The sequence below is a fragment of the Pelobates fuscus genome, chromosome 2 (assembly GCF_036172605.1).
Source record: "Pelobates fuscus isolate aPelFus1 chromosome 2, aPelFus1.pri, whole genome shotgun sequence".
NCBI classification, from domain to species: Eukaryota; Metazoa; Chordata; class Amphibia; order Anura; family Pelobatidae; genus Pelobates; species Pelobates fuscus.
The window spans coordinates 57,404,083-57,425,111 of record NC_086318.1 but is presented as its reverse complement, the minus strand read 5'-3'; the positions used below and the strand labels follow the sequence as shown (position 1 = coordinate 57,425,111).

The window sequence follows — 21,029 nt, the reverse complement described above, 5'->3', positions numbered from 1 at the left end:
AACACTATGGGATGAGGGGGGGGAACACTATGGGATGAGGGGGGGGGACACTATGGGATGAGGGGGGGAACACTATGGGATGAGGGGGGGAACACTATGGGATGAGGGGGGGGAACACTATGGGATGAGGGGGGGGAACACTATGGGATGAGGGGGGGGGGACACTATGGGATGAGGGGGGGAACACTATGGGATGAGGGGGGGAACCACTATGGGATGAGGGGGGGGAACACTATGAGATGAGGGGGGGAACACTATGGGATGAGGGGGGGAACACTATGGGATGAGGGGGGGGAACACTATGGGATGAGGGGGGGGAACACTATGGGATGAGGGGGGGAACACTATGGGATGAGGGGGGGGAACACTATGGGATGAGGGGGGGGAACACTATGGGATGAGGGGGAGGGAACACTATGGGATGAGGGGGGGGACACTATGGGATGAGGGGGGGGACACTATGGGATGAGGGGGGGACACTATGGGATGAGGGGGGGAACACTATGGGATGAGGGGGGGAACACTATGGGATGAGGGGGGGAACACTATGGGATGAGGGGGGGAACACTATGGGATGAGGGGGGGAACACTATGGGATGAGGGGGGGAACACTATGGGATGAGGGGGGGAACACTATGGGATGAGGGGGGGAACACTATGGGATGAGGGGGGGAACACTATGGGATGAGGGGGGAACACTATGGGATGAGGGGGGGAACACTATGGGATGAAGGGGGGAACACTATGGGATGAAGGGGGGAACACTATGGGATGAGGGGGGGGGACACTATGGGATGAGGGGGGAACACTATGGGAGGGGTGGAGAATACTATGGAAAGGGGGGGGGGGAATAATTTCCTGGAATTTCCTTCTGAAAATGAGGTGCGTGTTATACGCCGATAAATACGGTATTTTGTATCATGACCTTACTTCCTGTATACGATTATGTGCAGGCTATCCCTAGAACAGCTTTAGTATTGGCATTGTATGTTTATTCACTTTTCCTTTTCTCTGTGCCATTTGCTCTTTAGGTGGTAAATGTTTAACTAAAGAACAATTGTTTATTAAAAGAAACAAACACTCATTCCACTTGCATTGCTCTGCATAGTACTACTCCCCCTCCCCCCCACCCAGATATTTTACTGAATATTTGCACCATTACAATTTCAGTATTCTCCTCACTTTTGGAACAGACAAATAAAATAAAATAAAAATGTATAAATGGCTACTTTGCATTAATGAGAATGATTAGATTTTTCTGGACACTGCAATGATTTTCCGTTCCCTCAACGATGATGATTAAATAAATGTGTTCTAAACACCCAGGGGTTGTACTCCATGTAATTATAATTGACCTTGAATACAAATAATAAAAAAAGAAATGTAAAATGTAGAGGCAAGGTGCACAAGACATCTCTTTTGTCTGAATAGATGGTGCAAAATATCTTTAAAATAGAATATATATGTGGCATATGTTAAATTGTCCCAATGTCACAAAAGTGGTTTATGATTTGAGCCATCAAATATATTTTGAACGCATCACCATGATACAGAAACAAACAACATATATAAAAAAAAAAATTGTAAAATAGTAATAACCAAAAGGATTTGTTTCTATAAAAGATATAATATTATGGATGGGATAAAAGGACAAAGAATGGGACAACGCCCAAGACAGCAGACAAAGGATTAGATGCAATTGAGGAAATATAAAGAATACAATCGACCTTGAATGCATAAAGGACAAATATTTAAATGTATCAAACACCAGACTAAATGAAGATTGACATTTCAAAATAAATGAGCATGATATTTTTCTTCGGGGTTTAATGTGTCACTGGGAAATCTAATTTTGATTTGACATTTTATTCTTGGCATAGCAACACTATTCTGATGTAAAAGCATTCAGGTTGCACAGATAGATACATACAGTACATACAGGCAACCTACATTGAATTACCATTTTAAATGCAATCTTTACAAGGGCCCATATAGAACCACTATGCCAACTTTATTTAAAACAACTGCCACGGACTGCGGTAGCAGTGAGAGATTGGCAAGCCACCAACTGCTGCCAAATTAACACCTACCATAATTGGTATGGGATTGCAGCTAATGCTTCCAACAAATTACTCCAGTCTCATCGGATCACCAATGAAAAACTGCATGTATCTACAATTATACATGCCTCATTTATTTTGCTTCTTTAGCATACTTTCAAAGTAATTATATTTCAATAAGAGGATAAAACAAGAATAGTGGCTATGCCCTCAGAATATAGCATGCGGGTGCAACAGAAGGGATTTCTCTACCAAGATAAAGCAGAGCATAGGGGGGATGCTATTATTGAATAGACACATTGAGAGTTATATATAAAATATATAATTTCTGGGACGAAGTTATAACCATAACATGGCTTGCGCTTAACTTTTAGAACACGCTTGTTTAATTACTTTTTATACATTAGCGCCAATGGCTAAATGACCATTAGTTTTGGAACCGTATAAGGTTTTCTGTCCTGGTACAAGATTTCCTGTTACAGAAGAGGTTTATAACACAAAATATTACTGTACTTGGAAAAGAGAACAGTTTAGGTAAATTCTGAAAATGTATTGGAAGGGTTGATATGACTCAACAGAAAACATATTTAATTGAGCACAGAACGCTGAATATGATCATGGCTTTAAAACAATACTTGGGCAAGTTTCGGAAAGGTCAAATAACTTTTAATCCACACCAAGTGTAATAATTCACCTGGAATTTACCTGTGAAGTCTTATTCATGAAATGAAAAACTTTTGCACAGCTCTACAATATAACAAAGCTAATTCGATGTCACACTGCAGGTAAATTACTACAGTATGTAATATCTACATATTTATATAGCAAAATAAAACAGTTCTTCTATGCACTCATAGATGCTCACATACCTTAGCTGGTAGCATGCAGTACACAGGGTCAATTCCCCTAGATGACGCCACGATGCACAGTGGGTCATGTGCCCCAGCCAGCGCCATCCTCCACAGTGGGTCATGTGCCCCAGCCAGCGCCATCCTCCACAGTGGGTCATGTGCCCCAGCCAGCGCCATCCTCCACAGTGGGTCAAATGCCCCAGTGGACGCCATTCCTCACAGTGGACCAGGTGCCACAGCCAGCGCCATTCAGCACTGTGGATCAATTCCCTAATCATGTAAAATGCTACTCAGGGAAACTTGACCCAATGAGTGGCATTGCACCACCTAGGGCACCTGACTCACTTAAGAGACATGGCGACACAGTTTCCAGCTCAGCACAATGTCACTCAGTGTGTCGGGTGTACTAGCTGCCATTTGTGTGTGGTGCACCCCCAAAAGCACAACCATCATAACAAAAAAAACACATTGGACTTGTGGTGTGGTACATACCGCAAGCAGCAAAATGCCACAAAGAGGATCTTATTTTAAACTGACAGAACACTAGCAGGTCACACAAAACCATTCCAGATGCTCAAACAAAATAGCAGGAGACTAGGTCACCTATTAAAAGAATAAAAACCATCAGAGATCAGTGACTTCCATGTGACAGCACTGGGTATGGGTGCAGGAAGGAAGGAGCACAGTGAGTGTAAACATTCACAGCTGGTTAGTGATATACACCAAGTGATGTCATGACAGGGGCCCTAACAGGGTCTTATTATTATTATTATTATTATTATTATATTCAGGGACAGGTAAACACATAAACAAACCCCCATGGTCATTACAGAACATAAACAAACCATCATCCATGGACATAAACAGACAGTCTGGCCCTCCCCAATCCAGTGACTGCTGACACCGGGCACAGCCTTCCTTACCTTCACCAGTAATGAGATCAGCCAGCCCGGTCACTTCCTCTGTCTGCTTGTCACTGACCGAGCTCAGCACGCCGCCATCTTGTCTCTCTGGCAGAGACTGAGAGACTGTTGGGTCACGTGACGTGTGGATGACAAGGTGGGCGGGGCTCTTCGCATGGACAACAACAGCCTGAGCTGTGTAAGGGCGTGGTTTTTGCTGGAGCCTTCGTTGTTCAGGGGGGGGCGTGGCTTTGCCAGGGCGTGAATGGTCCCTTTGGCAGTCTCTGTAGGCTTGGAACCAGTTACCATGGAAACTGTCTCTGGCTCCTTCAGCATCCTGTCAAGGGCGCAGCAGCAGCAACCCTTTTTCAGGGTTCATGATGGAATGTTCAACAATGGGAAAACATCAAATGCAATGCTTATACCAGTGTTCTAGCATGATCACTGAGTTATATTAGCTGTGACTGTACTTTTATGTATTTTATAAACCATAGAATGGGTTGTGATACAAAATGGACTGTGTTCCAGCCACAGTTTTGACCTTGAGGGGAGGGGGGGGGGGGAGGTCTCATCAGCCTTAAGGTCTGGTCTGGAAGTGGAGTCTCTCTGACAGTGTGTAGCAATTTACCAAATAGACTATGGAGAGACCAAACACAATAAACTCCCCACAGAGCAAATATAAAAATTACTGTTATGCATCACCTACATATCTCAAGTTGAGTTTTGAGGGGTCCTTCTTGGGGGTAAAAGCTCACATTTATCACAGAGTTCCCAGCTTGTCATGCAAACAAGCACAGACATAACGTTTCAGACTCCATACTGCATTTTGCAGATACCTTAGCAATTATTATTATTATTATTATTATGTTATTATTTATATAGCACCATCAAATTCCGCAGCGCTTTACAATGGGTGGACAAACAGACATGTAGTTGTAACCAAACAAGTTGGACACACAGGAACAGAGGGGTTGAGGGCCCTGCTCAATGAGCTTACATGCTAGAGGGAGTGGGGTAAAATGACACAAAAGGTAAGGATAGTATGAGACTAGTGACAGTTGCAAGAGAGGAATCAGTCGGGAGCTATTAACAGTTTAATTGATACGCTTTTATGAAGAAGTGGGTTGGACACTGTCCTAAAAAATTGATTCTTTAAAAACTATGAGCTATGTTTTAAAAGGATCAGTGACCAAAAAACAGCAATGGAAGCGTTTTGCTGATGTCAACGTTGTGGATCGAACGGCCCATGGTGGCGTTAGATAATAACCTTTTTTTAATAATGCAATTATTTTAAATGATTTTTTGAGAAACACTGCTTGAGATTGATTTGGAGCATACTTAGATATTATGGTGATTTCACATCCATTCATGGAACCCACTCATATCCAAAGTCTCCCCATGTCATCCTCAAGTCTTTTCTCTAGCTGAACTAACCGATCTGCATGAAAAAATATAGAAACACCTTTAGTTTTTTTGTTGTGAACATGCGTGAAAAGCCTGAGGATATTTCTTAGAATTAAACTTGGGTGCTTCTAGTGAACAAAAATGTGTTTGAAAATTTTTGGAATGATTCATACATAATAGAAACACCTTTAAGTTCTTATTGTCTTACTGCCTTCCTCTTCACCCAATCCCCCCCCCTCTCCTTCCTTCCTTTTCTTTGCCCTTTCTCTTTTTCTTTTCCGGATATAAGGACTCTCTGTATATGTCCTGCAATACTGTAGAGGTTCCAAAAAAAAATAAAAACATAAAAACCCTGAAAAAAAACTTGAAAAAAAATAGGTGTTTACAGCAACTCTCATTAATGAGAGTACAAATTTGGCTGAGTATGGGGTTCATAAAACTGACCCACCAAATTCCAGCCCAAAGGGACATGTGCCCAAAGCCTGTATGATTAATATCTATATATAATTTATTTCCTCTTCCCTCCTATCCCTCTCTTTTCCTTTTAACCTTGCTACCCTCCCTTTTTTATGTGTTACACACATTTCCTCCAGCTCCCTTTCAAGCTTATCGGTACTGATACCGGAGAAACTGACGGAAGCCAAGCACAGAGAGATGGACATAGGTTTCTTCAGGAAGGAAGAGATTCTTTATTGGATCACCGATCGGGACTCAGAGGGACTAATGTCACCAAAATACAGCAAGTTCTGAGCCCCGGACAATAGTGCAGGCTTCCTATATAGGCACATAACTCCTCCCATATTAAGCTCCACCCGCACATTCTCTTAACCAATCAACACAAATAAGAATTAACTTCCTGTTTGACCGCATGGCTTGTCCAGCACAATGGAGGAGGGGAATACTATATCCTGTATTCTTGCACATGCTCCGTACACTACTGATCGTATCTTGCCTCGTGCAACCAACTGATCGATACGTCAGCATATGCACGTACACATGCCACGTGGTAATCTCGGCCTACTAAATTTATTTTTACCGAGATTCCACCACATTCCCCCCTTTGATGCCTCTTGATATTTCACAATTACTTGAGGCATCACTTAACCTTAGTTTGCATACACCGCAAGTTACCTTGAACCAGACCAGACTAGACCTATGATGTGAATCTTCAACACTCATCTTCCTGCATTGGTTCTCCCTGATCTAGAGCCTCATATTTATAAATTGCCATTATCTGTGCAGCAGCCTTCCTCTCTGCTATATTTTCTATCAGGCTTTGCACAGACCTAACTACTAAGGGTATAAGACACGGCAGGAGTAGACACAACATTAAAATCAGTAGGACTCCACCTACCACTGCCTTAAGCCCTCCAAACCACTCATACCAGCTACCAAACCAACTACTTGGATTGTACCCTTTCCATACCTGAGTAGGCACATGCGCTAGTTTAACCATATGGCTAGTAAGCTCAGCTATTGCTTGCCCTTCGTCATCTATTTGAAGACAGCAATTGCTCAGGTTAAACTTCCCACATACACCTCCCTCTACTGCCAAAAGGTAATCCAAGGCTAATCTATTTTGGTAGACTGCTGTCCTCATCCTGGTATTATGCTTCGCTAGAAGATTGAGCGCTTGTGATGTCTCGTTAGTAATAATCTCAACCACCGCCTGTAATCTTATAATACGGTTGAGCATATAAATAGGGGTTCTATAACCAAAGGTACCATCTTCTGCCCACGTGGCTGGCCCATAATAATCTATAATACGCTGGGGAGGCCATTCATTATCTTCCCAGGCGCCTATCTCTATGGGTCCCCTTTTCTTCCTATGATTCACATCATATACTTTAACACCTAAAGTCTCACCTGTTTCAATAGGTAACAAGAAGAAGGATGGTTTGAGCATACCCAACACACATGCCCCTTCCCAGTCCTGTGGCAACTCCGAATAGGCTTTCTTACCACAGATCCAGTACAAATTTGCTGGGGCTCTCCAGTTAGATGTGATAGATAGGTCAAACCACACATCCTTTAAATTGGCGTATCTAGCAAACGGGTTAGATGGTTCTGAGACATTTGAAGCCGACCACCAAGTTGTATTCTTTGTATCATCATCATAAGCTTTTTGCCCTAGACAAGTTAATTCTCCTACAGAAGTATTATACATCATTCCTTTCCTCGCTATGCAAACATAACCTATGATGGAGGTCTTTACTCTCCACTCAGATTTACCTCTAACACTCATATGATAATCGGCTTGTGTAGATATTAATTGGTCAACTGCCTCAGAACCAGACATTACCTCCTTTGCTTCCCAAGGCCATTGGTCTCCCATGTTAGTACCTCCACACACATAGCAGTTGGTAACATTAAGACTACCGGCAATACTTTCGGCTAAATCAATGAACAGGTTTTTAGCATTATGGGGGATCTTATTATCTATACTCATCTCTTCATAAAAGGAATGGTATACTTGATGAGTCTGGGAGGATACCGTATCAGTCTCTATCCCTATAAACAATACTGTCCCAGGATCTAAACCCGTCCCATATATTTGAAACCCAAATAAATTACCATATGTATCTAAGAACTTGTCGGGGTTATTTATAAGTATATGGACTGGGTTGCATTCCATAGACTTACAATATGGGCTGGTAGGCAACTTAGTCACAATCATGTCCTTGTCTACTGTCTGTCCCCAAGTTGCCCACCCCACACAAGACCAATATGGGCAAAAGTTATAATCTCTATTTGGGCATCTAGGACTCACATATTTATTTTTACTACTGGGACAAATATATTTATCGTTAGACCCATACGTCCTTTCCCATCTAAGATCCCCACATACATTCCACGGCTTTCTACCACTTGATATCGCCTTACATACATCAAATAGCAGAACACCCAAAGAATGTACGGATTCTAATACTGTCTTGTTAATTAGGGTCCCCTGAGGATCTCCATTCCTGAGAGTCAACCAAATTGTACGAGGTTGATACTCCGGACTGAAGCACTTAGGTTCTCCTACTCCTAAATGGCACACACTATATTCTATATTTAGGTATCTACATCTTGATACATCTCCTTTACACTCGTATTGTGAATGCCAAATTAGGGTTTGGGAAATATGATTACCTGTTCTTGTAGTCTTAATGCATACCTCACAGCTAGGAGTGTCGGTACCTCTACCTTCCTGAATATAAAAATACACATAAATAAACATTATTATAAACACATCTTTCGTCGTCATCCTCAGTCTTCGTCCGTGCGAAGGCACCTCAGCTTCCAGGATGTAAGGGCTGCAGGGAATGGAGTTCTGCTCGTCTTCACAGGAGTCCCTTCGAGACTTTCCTGGTTATACACTATACATCGGTGAGCGGACAGGCTTTATTATGGCCGTCTAAACACTCACTTCACCAAATCTCCGTAACAATAAAATTTATAATCCACAAGGTTCCTCGTTACTCCGACTGAGTCGTGCGTTTTAACCGGATCTTACAGGGATTCTCTGGATCTGCTGTAACTTGCCAAGAATCGACTGCTGCTGGCTTAACCCTGGAGTGATGTATCCACGGAGTCACTTCGGCTACTTTTATCGCTGTAGGGGTAGACAAAAGAACAACATAAGGACCTCTCCACTTGCGCCCTAACGGTACATTATTCCACTCTTTAATCCACACTTGATCTCCTGGGTGGTAACTATGAACTGGGGGATAAATATTCACAGGTAATCTATCTTGTACCCATTTCTGTACCTCCTCCATAGTCTTACCCAACTCTACAACCTGCTGCCGGGTAATTCCTTCTCCCAACTGACTCAAATCCCCCCTTAAGTTACCAAGTACGGGAGGTGGTCGCCCATACATGATTTCAAAAGGAGAGAGGCCCATCCTTCTGGTAGGGGTACTGCGGATTCGCAATAGAGCTATGGGTAAGAGAACGTTCCACTTAAGTTGGGTTTCCTGACACATTTTAGCCAACTGATTCTTAATAGTTCTATTCATTCTCTCTACCTTACCAGAACTCAGGGGTCTATATGCCGTATGAAGCCTCCACTTTATACCAAGCATATGAGTCAGTTGCTGTAGGCACTGATGAACAAAAGCTGGACCATTGTCCGATCCTATAGAGCAGGGTAGTCCATATCGGGGTATTATTTCTCGTAGCAGGAATCTCACAACTTCTCCTGCTTTCTCTGTACGAGTAGGACATGCTTCTACCCAGCCTGAATAGGTGCACACAATTACCAGCAGGTAACGATGTCCACCCGATTTAGGCATCACTGTATAGTCAATTTGTAAATCGGACATGGGGAGTCCCCCCATAAACTGGACTCCTGGTGGCTTTACTGGTCCTTGTCTTGCATTATTTTTAGTACACGTTACACATCTTCGTACAATGGCCTGAGTCAAGTTGGACAATCTTGGTATGTAGAAATGTTTTCTGAGAGATTCTTCTGTGCTGTCTCTCCCAGAATGTGTCCCGTTGTGATAGTTTTGGACAATTTCTACCGCTAGTGATGCTGGAATGACTATTCTTCCATCTTCTAACTGATACCATTTGTTCTCCAAATACTTTCCAGATTCAGTCTTTAACCACTCCTCTTCTTGAGCTGTATAAACTGGAGTCCATTGAGACAGTGGAGTTGGTATAAGAGCAGCTATATGCCCCACATATTCCTGTCTTCCCGATTCAGCGGCACGCTTAGCTGTACTGTCTGCCATCCGATTTCCCTTGGTTACATCACCATCTCCTCTCAGATGCGCTCGACAATGTATGATACCGACTTCTTTCGGCTCCCACACTGCTTCCAATAGTTGTAGGATTTCAGCTGCATACTTGATTTCTTTGCCTTCTGAATTCAATAGTCCTCTTTCTTTATACAAAGCTCCGTGGGCATGAGTGGTTAAAAACGCATACTTGGAGTCCGTATAGATGTTCACTCTTAGACCTTCAGCCAATTGTAACGCTCGTGTCAGTGCTATCAATTCTGCCTTTTGTGCTGATGTTCCTTTTGCCAGTGGCCGAGCTTCTATCACCTTGTCTATTGTTGTTACTGCATATCCTGCATAGCGGATCCCTTCTTTCACATAACTACTGCCGTCAGTATAATATTGTACATCGGGGTTCTGAATGGGAAAATCACGAAGATCTGGTCTACTTGAAAATACTTCATCCATTACTTCCAAACAATCATGTTGACTTTCAGTAGGTTGTGGCAAAAGGGTAGCTGGATTTAAGGTGTTTACAGTCTCTAAATGCACTCTTGGGTTTTCACACAACATTGCTTGATACTTGGTCATACGGCTATTACTAAACCAATGATTTCCTTTGTAATCCAACAACGTCTGTACTGCATGTGGGACTCGTACATAAAGTTCTTGACCCAGAGTGAGTTTATCGGCTTCAGCTACTAGCAGGGCGGCTGCAGCTACGGCTCTTAGACAAGGTGGAAGTCCGCTGGCCACTGCATCCAGTTGCTTAGACATGTAGGCAACAGGTCTTTGCCATGATCCCAAGTACTGTGTCAATACTCCCACAGCCATTCTTCTTTGCTCATGTACATACAGGTAGAATGGTCGTGTGTGATCAGGTAGACCTAATGCTGGGGCACTCATCAAAGCCTTTTTCACATCTTCAAATGCCGTTTGCTGTTCTTGAGTCCATAAGAAGGGGTCGTGCTCTGTACCTTTGATAGCTGCATACAGAGGTTTTGCCAGTATCGCGTAGCTGGGAATCCATATCCTACAGAAGCCTGCTGCCCCCAAGAATTCTCGCACTTGTCTTCTATTCTTGGGTATCGGTATTTGGCACACAGCTTCTTTTCTCTCTGGCCCCATAATTCTTTGACCTTCAGAGATATGGAATCCCAGATATTTGACAATTGGCAAACACAACTGAGCCTTCTTTCTAGACACCTTGTATCCTGCCTTCCAGAGAATGTGTAGTAGATCGTGCGTTGCTTGCTGACATATTTCCTTTGTAACTGCTGCTATCAACAAGTCATCTACATATTGTAACAATACACACTCTCCTGGGATGGACTCGAAATCCAGTAGATCTTGACTTAGAGCTGAACCAAATAGGGTAGGTGAATTTTTAAACCCTTGGGGCAGTCTTGTCCAGGTCATTTGGCGTTTTGAGCCCGTTACAGCGTTTTCCCATTGAAAAGCGAAGATACATTGACTTTCTGTGGCAATTCGGAGGCAAAAGAAGGCATCTTTGAGATCTAAGACTGTAAAGTAAGTAGCCCCGCCCGGAATTAAAGCAAGCAGGTTATATGGATTGGGTACAACTGGATGTATACTAACAACCGCATCATTGACTGCTCTCAAGTCCTGCACAGGTCGATACTCATCTGTACCGGGCTTTTGAACAGGCAGCAATGGGGTGTTCCAGGGGGAAGTACAGAATTTTAGGATACCATACCGTATGAACTTATCCAGATAAGATTGGATGTTCTTCTTAGCCTTCTGCGGGATGTGGTATTGTCTTAAGCTCACTGGATAAACCCCAAGTTTTAGTTCAATTTTAATAGGTGGAATATTGCGGGCCAGTCCTGGTGGGTTGTTCTCTGCCCAAACTCCTGGTATGTTGAATAAGGACTCATCACTCCTAGGGTTTTGGCTAGTCAACGCTGTATAAAGTCGCCACTCTTCTTCCTTTGGTACGGATAATGTCATAATACCTGAAGGTCCATTAAACTTTAAGGATGTTGTTCCATTTGGTAGGAACGTAATCTGCGCTTGTAATTTAGATAGCATATCACGTCCCAGCAATTGGACTGGACATTCAGGCATATAAAGGAATTGATGTTTTACTACGTGGCCTCCCAATGTACAGAGTCGACTTTTAAGAACCGGTTTTTCAGCACTTCTTCCAGTTGCTCCTATTACAGTAATAGTCCTTCCAGATGGAGGAGCAACTAGATTAGTCACCACTGAATGTTCAGCACCAGTGTCGATCATGAACGCACTCCTTTTTCCCCCTATTGATACATCGACCATAGGCTCCGCTCGACCAAGGGGGATGGAGCCCGGTCGGTATCAATAGTCCTCCATGACCGTGTCAGCCAATCCTACAAAGTCCCTACCTTCTCTATCGCGGGACCTTTGCGCTGCTGGAAAATACCTATCTTCCCTAACACTTCCTCTATTCCCATTGCTCCCTCTATTACCATTACTCCCTCCGGGGCCTCCTCTACCTCTCGCTCTGCCTCTAAAGTTTCCGTAACCTGCCCTGGGTTGGTCTCTCTCGTACTGCTCTCTTTGTGGACACTCGTTCCTCCAATGCCCTTCTTCCTTGCAATACGCGCACTGATTCCTACTCAAAGGCTCCCTATTCCATCTACTATCGCCTCTATCTGGGCCCCGTCTATCTACGCCTGCGATCGCTACCGCTAACATATCTGCCTTTTTACGCATCTTGCGCTCTTCCTCTTTCTTACTTTCTGTTTCCCTGTTCATATATACTTTATTCGCTACCTCCATTAGTTGGGTGATGGACATACCTGCAAACCCTTCTAACTTTTGTAGCTTGCGCTTAATATCTCCGTAAGCTTGGCTGACAAAGGCGGAGTTCACCATTCGGGAATTATCTGCGTCTTCCGGATTAAAGGGGGTATACAAGCGGTATGCCTCCAATAATCGGTCATAAAAGACACTGGGCGCTTCATCACTTTTCTGAATCACCTCAACTGTCTTCGACATATTAATGGCTTTCTTTCCTCCGGCTTTCATGCCAGCAATTATAGCGTCTCTATAGGCTCTGAGTTGAACCATATCAGCACCATTTACATTCCAGTCGGGATCAGTGTTAGGATAATGTGTTGCGGCCCATGCTGCCGGATTGGCTTGATTCAAAGCACGGGCTCTATCCTCTAGCGCTTTAATGGCCGCTTGATTAATCCTTGTCCTTTCCTCATTGTTAAACAAAGTCATTAATAACTGCTGGCAATCAGCCCATGTCGGGTTATGTGTCTGAACTATTGAGGTGAACAGATCGGTCATAGCTTGTGGTTTCTCAGTATACGAGGAATTGTGGGTCTTCCAATTTAAGAGATCGGTTGTCGTGAACGGGACATATACGAAGACTGGGTCAGCATGTGCCATTTGACCTGCGGCATCAATATAGGCTGACCCGGGATTCAGACGAAGAGGCATCTGATAATGTTTTAATTGTTGGGTACCGGTCAGTTGTCGGGTTTGTATGGGGCTACGTGGAGGGGCGTCAGTTATGGGTTCCAGTCGGGGAGAAATAGGGTATGAGGATGTGGGAGCTTGGTTTTGGGAAAAGGTAGTAAATAAAACACTTCGAGCCGAGCTAGAAGAAGCTTGACCGGAAGTCTGAAGTGGCGCCAAATCAGGATATTCAGATCTAATGGGGGTTGGCTCTGATTCCGGAAGGGGAGATTTAGTACGAGAGGGGGTGGATTCTGTACTGGAGGAGGAAGCGGAAGTGGATGAGGGCAATGAGGGGAGGGTTGCAGGACTTCCTGCATTTGTGTCACTTCCTCTTAAAGGAAAGTAAGGGGGCGGCAAAGGGATCTCGGACTCAGGGGGCGTGTCCAAAATGGGCCTAACACCAGTCCTAGTGGACAAACAAGTCCTAGCCACCATGAGGCGACATTGCTCCTCGTGGCATGTCTGAATCCATTTTGGCGAGTCATTTACGGCCTGTCTCCAACAATCAATATAAGGAAACTGCCCGTAAAGTTCAGGCCTACCTGATACAGCCACGTGTAAGCGCTGTACCAGAGTTGGATCCAAACTGCCACGTGGCGGCCATGCCGCAACCAAAGTAGGCCACTCCCTAGTACACAAAGTGACCAAACGTACAAGAGACATTTTTACCCCAAAATCACATGTTTTGAATCCCTTTTTAAAATTCTTCACCATACAACCTAAGGGATCCGGAATCGTTGACTCCGACGCGCCCATACTTATCAATGGAACGTCGTTGACAACGAATCCTATAGACGCGTACTATTCAACAGTCACACCCGTTTCCTCTGGCAACAGCACCACGTGGTACGGTTACCAAGTGAAACGTACACAATAACACAATAAACACTCAGGGAATTCCCGTACACACACAGCTGTTACACCAGTCACTAGATAATCAATATTATGCCCTTTGGCGAAACTATACAGTCACCCACGCTATAATTCTCTATATACGAATTACCCGTCTATAACACACCCCAGTAACATCGTCTTTTACAAATAGCGGTTACAGTACGGTTAGCATAGGTCAAAGCACAATTTAAGGTCACAATACAATTATTAGTGGTTATGGTGTTAAACATGCAATGGACGACAGTGATTAGTACTTATATACAGTGTCAGTAAATATACAGGGTTATGGTACCGTGCACTATAATACAGCAACACACTATTAACACTCTCGCTAGACGGCTGAGCTCGCGCTATCTAACAAGATATACACTTTACTAAACAATCTTTAACACATTTACAATTCCCAACTAAACTATTGGCCAGTACCTTGAATGGACTACCTAAAACTATGTACACCCGTTTTGGTTAGCCACACTGCCCAAGCACCACATATAGCGAGCTAGAGGACCGAATTTACACAGGCGCCTCTTAGTCGATAACTATCAAAAATCTAGTGGGTTCCAAATTTACACGCCTTCCCACTTAGCCAAGATAGGTTGAGAGCTAGCGAACCGAATTTACACAGGCGCCGCTTAGTCTCCCGGTCCCTCCGACCTAGCGAACATAATATACACCCTAGAACGCTAGTCTAGACAAGACACCGGTGTCCGGCTAGGGCTATTTACACAGGACCCCGCCTGACTAACCAAATCAAACGGTCTGACTAAAGAGCGTTCGATTGAGCGGTGCGCCTTCGCTCCTTCCCTCCGACAGAGGGGGCAGATTCCATACACAAATAACCCCTTATGGGCCTACCGCACAATCGGTATACCCCTAGTGGGTCTGCCGTCTAAAACAGCAGTTGTCTTACCTCCTCGTTCCTGAACCTGAGTTCACACTCATCGACGGGGACACCCCAGCACTTCTTACGTAGAGGCCGATGATCTCCTGGACAACAGACCAGTGGCGCCGAGACGAAGGGAGGTCCACGCAGAAGTTCAGGGGTGCAGCCGTAGAGAACGTGGGCAAAGATAGACCGTCTCACGCCTCTGCCTCTCAGCTACCGTTGAACGATGAGCTTCCCGGCCAATGCACCAAATGATACCGGAGAAACTGACGGAAGCCAAGCACAGAGAGATGGACACAGGTTTCTTCAGGAAGGAAGAGATTCTTTATTGGATCACCGATCGGGACTCAGAGGGACTAATGTCACCAAAATACAGCAAGTTCTGAGCCCCGGACAATAGTGCAGGCTTCCTATATAGGCACATAACTCCTCCCATATTAAGCTCCACCCGCACATTCTCTTAACCAATCAACACAAATAAGAATTAACTTCCTGTTTGACCGCATGGCTTGTCCAGCACAATGGAGGAGGGGAATACTATATCCTGTATTCTTGCACATGCTCCGTACACTACTGATCGTATCTTGCCTCGTGCAACCAACTGATCGATACGTCAGCATATGCACGTACACATGCCACGTGGTAATCTCGGCCTACTAAATTTATTTTTACCGAGATTCCACCACAGTACTACTTCCCAACTCTGCCAGATCCACGTGTAGAGAAGCAATAATCTGCTTAAAATCTGCTTGTATAGTTATACAAGCTCCTGAAGCATCCTGCCTAAGCTCCGTTCCGTGACCAAGCTGTCGGCATTCTACTCAGCAAAGGAGGCTAAGCTGAGCAAGTTAGGTGAGTTCGGAAAAACTGCACTTGTTGCGGCTAACAAGGTGTCAGTACCCATGTGCTCCCCTTGTACCTCTGAGATAGGTGAATCTGATGGCGATCGTGAGTGTGCGCGTCCTGCAGTCTCATCGCCATCTTGCTGAGGTTTGTGGCGATCTCTCCTCCCCTGTCGGATAGTAAAAACCAGAGAAAAAAAATCGGAAAAAAATATATAGTTTTTGGTTTTTACTATATGTATTAGCTGATGTGTGCTATAGTCATTGCTGCCGCCCAGGAGTGATGGGAGTGAGTGCAGGACTTTTCTTTTTGTATTTGTATTCCCTGTCGGATAGCGTCCGTAAGTTTCGCCTGTTTCAAGGGTGCCATGCTCCATACAGCAAATCCGTATAGATCTGTACAACAGACAGGTATGCGATGGAGAAGCTTTTCCGCTGCACACTTACCGAGGGAGAAATTTTCCGTTTCCGATGTACACTCACAAGCCCCACGGACCAAGGTAAGTAGTATCAAGGGGATCTTTTACCACTTTTACCGCTTCACTCTGCCTGACTACGCTATTTTATATCTGCTTCACTGTAGCTGTTTTTAGGCCTTGGGCTATGTAGGACGCAGAGCCCCTGCTACATGCGACTGCTCTCACCGGAAGGCAAACACGCCTCCCCTATCTATGTAATTTTAAAGACAGAGGCAGAGACAGAGTATTTCACCAAGTGTAATGTCACCTTTACACTTCCAAATACATACAGTATATCGCCAACCAGATGAGAGCGCACACAATGGGTATAAATCTATGAAACAGATAAATATAAACACATCATAGTGTAATATGTAAATGTAACTGGAGTATACAGGGCCGGTGCTAGGATTTTTAGTTACACAGGCGAAGATGCATTTTGGCGCCCCCAACCCTCATTTAAAAAAAAAAAATGCATCTTCACCTGTGTGTCTTTCCTCCCAAGCCACAGGCACACAGGCATCATTTTTCAGTCACACAGTCAAAGTCATACAGGTACACTGTCATACAAAGACAGCAATAATCATACAGAGACATACAGGCACATACAGTCAGAGACATACAAGCAGAGACATACATGAATACAGAGACATGCAGGCATATAAAGACATACATGCATACAGAGGCATACCGTCATACAGACACATACATACAGACAGGCATACAGAAACATACATACAAAGACATTCAGGCACATACATACAGACATAAAGAAACATACATACAGAGAAATACAGGCATGCAGACACATACATACATACATACATACAGGCATACAAAGACATACACACATACAGATACATGCATGCATACAGAGACATAACGTCATACAGACACATTCATATAGACAGGCATACAGACACATACATACATACAGAGGCATACCGTCATACAGACACATACATACATACAGAGGCATACCATCATACAGACACATACATACATACAGAAACATGCATACAAAGACATACAGGCATACAGAGACACACAGACACACACATACGTACATACAGAGACATAAAGGCATACAGTTACATACATGCATACAGAGACATATATACAGACATTCAGAGACAAACATACATCCAGTTACATACATGCATATAGAGACATACAGAAACATACGTACAAGACATACAGGCATACGGACACATACATACATACAAAGGCATACCGTCATATAGATACATACATACAGACAGGCATACAGAAAAATACATACTCACACACACACACACACACACACACACACTCACAGACACATACTCGAACACACACACACTGACAGACACACATACTCACATGCGCACACACACACTGACATACTCACACACACCGACAGACACACTCACTCACACACAAACTCATAGACACACTTACACACACACTGACAGACACACATACTGACAGACACACACACACTCACTCACACACACACACTGACAGACACACACAAACTCACAGACACACATACACACTGACATACACACTCACACACACCGACAGACACACTCACTCACACACAAACTCATAGACACACTTACACACACACTGACAGACACACACACTGACAGACACACACACACTCACTCACACACATACACAATGACATACACACTCACACACAAACTCATAGACACACTTACACACACACTGACAGACACTCACACTCACATGCACACACACAGTAATTAATAAAGTAATTAATAATAAATTACATTTAAATGTCCCACCCAGCCTCCCTACCTGGAGTGCTGGCGTGGGTCTCTCATTGGTGGTCCAGTGAGGCTGCTGGGAGGCGTGCGGCTGAAGTTGATTAGGAGGCGGCGAGGGAGCTCTCTGATCTCTCTGACCGGCTCCCTCGCAGGCTGTTTTCTGATGCCTTGGGAGTCGGAATATGACGTCATATTCCGGCTCCCGCGGCATCAGCAAAAGGCGCGCGAGGGAGCCGGTCAGAGAGATCAGAGAGCTCCCTCGCCGCCTCCTAATCAACTTCAGCCGCACGCCTCCCAGCAGCTCCGGGGATCCAGGAGGTGACCAGGCAGGAGGGAGCACTTCCCTCCTGCCGGTCACTGGAATTTTGCGCCCCCAGAGCCGGTGCGCCCTAAGGCCTTATGGACGCGCCGGCCCTGGGAGTATATAGCTACAATAGAATCAGTCACTCTCCTCAGAATGTAGAAAAAATGGGATACAGCTGCAAACCTAAAAAACTAATATGAACAAACAAAATAACATAGTGTAGTATCCTCTAAAGCATGGGTCATCAACCTGGTCCCTACCACCCATTAGTGGGCGTTTCAGGATTCCAGGTGGGTGGTAGGGATTTCCTCATTTTGAGCGATTGGGCGGGCGTGCGGGCGCAAGCCAGCGGTACCCGTGCGACCGGGTACCGCCATCACAATTTGCAGCCCCGGCCCGGGCGGCAAACCGCCAGGGCCGCCGTCCAGGGGGTCCATCGGGTGGCCCATGCTGTCAGGGCCACCCGATGGATGTGGATTGTAAGGGGGCCTGATCAGCGCAGGGCGCTTTAACAGCGCAACCGGGCCCCCTGTGATTACATCACAGAGCTGGGAGGAAGTGACTGCACGTCATTCCTCCCAGCTAACACTGAGAGCTGCGCGGGAGGAAGCAGAGGGAGTCAGAGTAGGAACTCTGACTCCCATACACCTGAGCCACCACTGGACCCCAGTCACCCTCCTGCACCTTAAAGGTAGGAAACAGGAGGGTGACTAAAATATTTTGTGTGTATTTGTTTGTGTGTATGTGTCTTTGTATGTATGTCTTGTGTGTGTGTGTCTGTATGTATGTGTGTGTGTATGTTTTTTGTATGTATGTGTGTCTTATGTATGTGTCTTTGTATGTATGACTTGTATGTGTGTGTCTGTCTGTATATATGTGTGTATGTATGTGTGTCTTGTCTTTGTATGTATGTGTTGTGTGTATATGTGTCTTTGTATTTATGTGTCTTTGTATGTATGTGTGTCTTGTGTCTGTATGTGTGTATGTGTGTATGTGTCTTTGTATGTATGTCTTGTGTGTGTCTTTGTATGTATGTCTTGTGTGTGTCTGTATGTGTGTGTGTGTGTATGTGTTTTTGTATGTATGTGTGTCTCATTGTCATGCCCCAACTACCGGTAATTCCTTGTCTCTTCCGGGTTGACAGAGTTTAGCCACACCCCCTCTCTGACGCGGTCTCGCCACGCTACATAATGCGACCGCGCCAGATACAAGACGCTGGATTATTGAACAGCGTTACCGCGATATCAAACCGGCTAAAAGTTTCTCTGCAAACCTACCTGTGTACCGAACCGGACTGGAACTTGAACTAACCTCCTTCTCCTCTCCTCGACCACGGCTAGTATCTGGACTTCTCTCATCCTGTCTCAGAAAGAACCTCCCCGGAGGAGAACTCCGGGAACCTGATTTTTCACCCTCTGAAAGCTAAGTCAATTGTTTCATTTGTGATAAGAGCTTTCCCTCTCTCAAGCCTGCTGAGCATTCCTTCCATAGTCTGCTCTCAAGTTTTCCAAGCATTTCTGCTACAGCCTGCTCTCAAGTCCGTTAAGCATTCAGGCACCAGCTGCTCCCTGGCCTGCTATCTCTAACCCCAAAACGAATCTCTCTTGTTACAACTTCAATTATAGCTTTCTACATTTCCCTAAAACTTGCAAACACCAATGTGCTAGATTGCATGTATATAGGAAGCTGCTTACTCCAATTAAACCAACAGCGAAGTAATTAAAGATACAGTACCTGTATTTTCCTATATTAAAAAATACAATTCCTATATCATTCTCTAATTTTCCTAATCATCAATTTAAGTCCTAAGAAATCTGCAGTTGCGCTCCATATCAATCTATGTAAACGTGACAGAATAATCCAGCCTTTGTAATGGATCCAGCAGATTTCGATTCTAAATTTACTATGCTGAATCAAAGAGTCGATACACTTGCCCAAGGCATGCAAGACCTACAGGTTACAAATTAACGGATTCTTACTTATGTCAGAGACTTACAAACACATACTCCTCATACTGTTATGCACTCAGCTAGCGACCCTGCTGTCTGTAATCCCGAAAAGTTTTCTGGAGATAGATCCAAATACAGGGAGTTTCTTAATTCCTGCAAGTTAATTGCTCTAAAACCTAGATCTTATCCCACTGAAAGATCTTTTGTTCAGTTATCTCCTTTCTAAGAGGTGAACCTATGGCCTGGGCCCACTCCTTCTTGGAAAATGACGATCCCATCTTAGACTCATTGGATGAATTTTTTGAAGCCATGTCTCTTCTTTATGAAGATCCCAACAAACAATCTACAGCTGATTTAACCATCAGAACCCTACAGCAGAAACATAGATCTGTCGAAGACTACATAGCTAAGTTTAAAAGATGGGCAATAGAAACTCAATGGAATGACATAACCCTGCGCAACCAGTTTCGAATTGGGTTATCCGAAGCAGTAAAGGATGAACTTTCTAGAACTGAACTTCC

General features: G+C 44.3%; 1 protein-coding gene across 3 annotated transcripts in view; it reads right to left on the bottom strand.

Moving 5' to 3' along the window:
- Window positions 1–3,917, bottom strand: part of KIDINS220 (kinase D interacting substrate 220) — a 124,980-nt gene extending 121,063 nt beyond the window's left edge. For all 3 annotated transcript variants that reach the window (XM_063442189.1, XM_063442190.1, XM_063442191.1), the window contains exon 1: window positions 3,835–3,917. The gene's annotated coding sequence lies outside the window, so the exon portion shown is untranslated. The remainder of the gene's footprint in view (window positions 1–3,834) is intronic.
- Window positions 3,918–21,029: the final 17,112 nt, after the last annotated feature.